We start from the raw sequence: 5,896 nt of genomic DNA, 5'->3' as shown, positions 1-5,896 counted from the left end.
GACGCGGCGGAGGGCCGTGTGGCGAGCTCCGATTCGCCGGGGCGCGGCGGCGGACACGTCCGGTCTGATCCGGACGTGTCCGGCGGCGCGGAGGGGGAATTTCACTAGGGTTTCGTCCGGAAAATCAGAGGGGGAGGCATATTTATAGGTAGAGGGAGCTAGGAGAGTCCAAATGAGGTGCGGTTTTTGCCCACACGATTGTGATCGAACGACCGACAACATGGAGGGGAGTTTGATGGGTTATTGTGCTGTTTTGGAGGGGTGTTGGGCTGCAACTTAAAAGAGGCCTTTGCGGATATGCGGTTAACCGTTGGAGTATCAAACGAGCTCCAAATGACCCGAAACTTGACAGGTGGTCTACCGGTGCTATACCAGGGCTACTTGGCCAGGCTCGGTCCATTCCGAGAATGTTCAACACCCGCACACGAAAAAGAGACAAGAGGGGTGCGCCGGTGCATGTGGGAGTGTCGGATTGCGAAACGGACAACGGGGAAAAAGCTTGGATGCATGAGACGAACACGTATGCAAATGAGATGCACATGGTGACATGATATGAGATGCATGACATGAATAAAATGAAAAACAAAAGACAAAACCCAACCACGGAGGGAATATCATATCACATAGCCGAAAATGGCAAGAGTTGGATATACAAATATGGAAAGTTACATCCGGGGTGTTACAACACTCCACCACTACAAGAGGATCTCGTCCCGAGATCTAGGACTGAAAGAACTCCGGATATTCGGAACGGAGGAGGAGGAAGATAAAACTTCCGCTGCTTAGCTGCCACTTGTGAGGAAGAAGAAGATTGCACTGCATCTCTGATTCTCTTCTTAGAAGCCTCACACTTGAGCTGAGCACCTTCTTGCTTGAGTGCCATATTGTAGAATTGATCAAACTGAGTAGGCTCAATAAGAACGAGAGCTAACTGCAGATCCTCTCTAAGGCCACCTCTGAACTGATAGATCATACTCTTCTCATCTGGAACATCTTGCTTAGCAAAGCGAGCAAGTTTCTGAAACTGCTTGTTGTATTCATACACTGACATGTTGCCTTGCTTGAGATTGCGGAACTCCTCACGCTTGCTCTCAACAACACTGGTAGGAATATGGTGAGCTTTGAAGTCCCGACAGAAATCAGTCCAAGTAATCACTCGACCACCTCTGGAATCCTTGTATTGCTGGAACCAATCAGCTGCCTGATCCTTGAGCTGAAAAGAAGCGAACTTGACATAATCCTCAGGCCTGACATTGCTGCAATCAAAATGCTTGTTGATATCCACGAGCCAATCATCGGCGTCCGTGGCCTCGACATAATAGCTGAAAGACTTCGGCTGATTTGCAAGGAATTGGTTGAGGGTAGGAAACTAGGGCTGATGATTGAACTGCCCCTGACCTTGATTCCCTTGGTTGCCTTGGCCTTGGTTGCGCTCTTGCATGAGCTGGATCATCATCTGAGCATGGGCGTTAGAGGCTGCCATCAAAGCTTGCCATGCCTCTGGAGGCGGAGGTGGAGGTGGAGGGTTCGCCTGACTCCCATCATTGCGATCCGGATTCTGACGCGTTGGCGGAGCCATCCTGAAGAGGGTGACATAAGTTAGCATCTTGATAGACAGATAGACAAGTTGAATCAACAGATAGAAATTGCAACATATAGTCTTCACAATAAACATTCGAACAAAGATGAACAAATGAATTCCAAAGTAAACATCACACGCCCATTAACGTGAGGAGCCACTTGAATAGAGATTGATGAATGAAATAAATAAGGTACAACTGGAACAAATAAGTGGTAAGGATTACCCAATCACAAACCTAATATCTGCGGAAGAAAAGCTAGAGCTACTTGAAACCCACCTATAAACTCCCGAAACTTTCTGGTTATGCAATCTGGTGTTGGGGATACAGGGGAAGCACAATATCTCACTCAAAGTAACAATCCCTACATCCAGCTGTATCCATCCGTCAACACTTAACCAAGAAACCTTCGGAAATCGTGTACCTCAACCTTCGAAAAGCATCTGTTATACGAGTTATGGCAATACTCCCGAGCTCGCCCCAGTACTGGGTTATCGGGGTTATCTCACCAACAACTGCATAAAAGAGATTTTCGATGTCGACAAATCTCAGGTATTCCAGAACTGCAACGATAAAATTGTGACGACAACACCTCGGAGCTCAACTCCCCGGGACACTGCCACAACCCCTAAATGTCAGGAGGCACCAAGAACAATGTTCTCGTCACAAAACCATCGAAACGATTCCAAAATACCCGCGTGATCCTAAATTTTTTTTAGTGAAGTTTGAGAAGAGGAAAGTCAAAACATCTACGTCAGGAGACCTCACTAGAGCGACGAAGGGACTGAGGAGTAAAAAGAATCCTACTCTCCGATATATATAATCCTAAGACTCAAAACATTTTTGTTCTAGACTCAACATCGCCAGCAAACAATCAAGCAAGGGCTCCTAAGTCGGGGATGGCTCTGATTACCAACTTGTAACACCCACGATGCGGCTATATCTCCCACGTGTCGAAGCACGACTTAGAGGCATAACCGCATAGTAGTTTTGTCGCAAGAAGGGTCATCTTCACACAATCCCATGTAATGAACAAGAATAGGATAAAGAGCGTTGGCTTACAATCGCCACTTCACACAATACATAAATTAAGATCATACATCATTCAAATACACTCATAGACCGGCTACGGTCAAGTTCAAATGAAAAGAAGACAACCCCAAAAGCTAGATCCCCGATCGTCCCGACTGGGCACCTCTACTGATCATCTGGAAACGATACATAGTAACGACCAAGGGCCTCATCAAATTCCCACTTCAGCTCAGTTGCGCCAACTGCGCCAGTATCCTCGGCACCTGCATCTGTTTTGGTAGAATCTGTGAGTCACGAGGACTCAGTAATCTCGCACGCGCGAGATCAAGACTATTTAAGCTCATAGGTAGGTAAGGGGTAATATGGTGGAGCTGCAGCCAGCACTAAGCATATATGGTGGCTAACATATGCAAGTGAGAGCGAGAAGAGAAGCAACGCATCGGTCGAGAGACTAGAAGTGATCAAGAAGTGACCCTGAAACTACTTACGTCAAGCATAACACGAACCGTGTTCACTTCCCGGACTCCGCCGAGAAGAGACCATCACGGCTACACACACGGTTGATGTATTTTTAAAGAGGTCAAGTGTCAAGTTATCTACAACCAGACATTAACAAATTCCCATCTGCCTCATAACCGCGGGCATGGCTTTCAAAAGATTATATACCCTGCAGGGGTGTCCCAACTCAGCCCATCACAAGCTCTCACGGTCAATGAAGGAATAGACCTTCTCCCGGGAAGACCCGATCAGTCTCGGAATCCCGGTTCGCAAAACATTTCGACAATGGTAAAACAAGACCAGCAAAGCCGCCCGATGTGCCGACAAATCCCGATAGGAGCTGCACATATCTCGTTCTTAGGGCAACACCGGATGAGACATCCTACAAGTAAAACCAACCCTCAAGTTTCCCCGAGGTGGCCCCGCACTCTACTCAGTTCGGACCAACACTCGAAGGAGCACTGGCCCGGGGGGGTTAAAATAAAGATGATCCTCGGGCTCGCGAAAACCCAAGGGAAAGGGCTTAGGTGGCAAATGGTAAAACCAAGGTTGGGCCTTGCTGGAGGAGTTTTATTCAAAGCGAACTGTTAAGGGGGTCCCATAAATCACCCAACCGTGTAAGGAACGCAAAATCAAGGAACATAACACCGGCATCGTGGAACTAGGGCGGCAAGAGTGGAACAAGTCACCAGGCATAAGGCCGAGCCTTCCACCCTTTACCAAGTATATAAGGTGCATTAATTTAAACAGGAGATATTGTGATATCCCAAAATATCCGTGTTCCGACCAGGAATAAACTTCATCTTCACCTGCAACTAACAATGCTATAAGAGGGGCTGAGCAAAAGCGGTGACATAGCCAATCAATGGTTGCTAGGACAGGTTGGTTAGAGGTTTGTCATGGCAATAGGTAGGCACGGTAAACAAAGGCAGGAAGAGCTAACATAGCGAAAGAGCGAGTACTAGCAAGCAAAGATAAAAGTGATATCGAAGGTATGATCATCTTGCCTGCAAGGTTCTCAGAGTTGTCGAAGGCTGGATCCTCGTTAGCGTACTCAACAGGTTCCTCGTGCACGTACTCGTCTCCCGGCTCTACCCAATGCAAGAACACAAGCAAGGAACCACAATAAATCACGGTGCAATGCACAAGCAACATGATGCAACACATGTCATGATATGCGGGATGTGGTATGCAATGCATATGCGTGCTTCGGAAGAAAAGATGATGAACAAGGCATCAACTTGGCAAACCAAGTATGCCGCTGGAAAGATGAGATGATTTCGGTTGAAATCGATATAAAGATCACCGGATTCGGATGCACGGTTTGCAAATGGCAAGCAAGACAAGTATGGCACAAAGCTGCGATTAACAGCACGATGCTACTTAGCATGCAACAATAACCTTTGCTACAACACCCCAACATGAAAACAAATCATATGGAGATCATCTACAGGAGATGATTTACAAAAGAGGAACATTGAGCTATGGCTAATTCACATCATAACAGGTTCAAACAAGCATGGAGAAAGTGCATAAAAATATCAGGTTGGACATGGCATAAACAACATCACGAAGCAATGTTCAGAGCAGGTTATCAACATGCTACAGGAACTTATAATAGCAAAGCAAGGCATGGCATGAATCTACTCAAAGCATAGATCAAAAGTCCCTTACTGACCATAAGCCAAAAAGGATCAGAAAATATGATGGCACCCACGTAAACATAGCAAGTTTCGTTAACAGATTTCAGCAAACAAAGCATGGCGTTGAAATAGTTACGAAGGCACCTTCGTGAACTCGATGCACTCACTACAGAGCACCTCATGATAAACTAAGCATACATCCATCAAGAAGACATGTCATAGAAGCTATACATGGCAAGAAACAACATCATAGCATATCCGGACCAACTACAACAACCTCGGCCAAATTGAATAACATGTAAACAATCTGCTAGGAAACATTTTGAAGCAAAAGTAGAGCACGAAAATGACATGCTAGACTACTCCATAATTGCAACCAGGACCATGGATGGATAGAGCATAACCATGTTTTTAAAACACCCTTACTGAAGTATCTCAAATTATGCATGGATCTCTCTATAGCAACATGTTTACATGGCATCAAAATTACAGCAGAACAGGAACTAAAATCAGCATTAACACGAAGCCTAGTTTGCATGCTTGTGCTAGTCACCACATTGATCACAAAAATACATGGTAAGAACCTCTGTAAAGAAGACATAGCCTAGTGCAAAACACATTTAGGGACCAAGTCCATAGGATATACACATCAGTCATGGCAAAAATGACAAAAGAGCTCGTGCTGATAAGATTCTGAAACTAACATTATGAAGCACTCTTCCAACAGCATTTCGGGCATCAAGATGACCTCAAATGCAAATGATGCAATGGAATGAAATGATGTACTCGCCCAAAACGGAGCTACGAATGCGAATATGTGATACGATGAATATGCAACAAAAATTAATGCAGATTAAGGACTTAGACGAAAATTCGGGGGAGAGTCAACCCTTGTGGATCTGGATCTGGATCCGGGTCCGAGGCTCGCCGGAGTGGTCGTCGCCGGAGCGGGCGGCGACGGCGGCCGGAGCGGAGGCGGCCGGGGCGGCGGCCGGAGGAGGACGCCGGGGGCGAGGAGGGCGGCCGGGCGGCGGAGCGCGCGGCTCCGGCCGGAGCTCGCGGCGGAGGGCACGGCGGAGGGTGGCGGCCGGCGACGGGGCGGACGGCGGCGAGGCGGAGAGCGGGACCGCGGCGGCGGCCGGC

This window comes from Triticum dicoccoides, chromosome 7B (genome assembly GCF_002162155.2).
Source record: "Triticum dicoccoides isolate Atlit2015 ecotype Zavitan chromosome 7B, WEW_v2.0, whole genome shotgun sequence".
NCBI lineage: Eukaryota > Viridiplantae > Streptophyta > Magnoliopsida > Poales > Poaceae > Triticum > Triticum dicoccoides.
The sequence above is the reverse complement of the archived record's forward strand: the minus strand, read 5'-3'. Positions refer to the sequence as shown.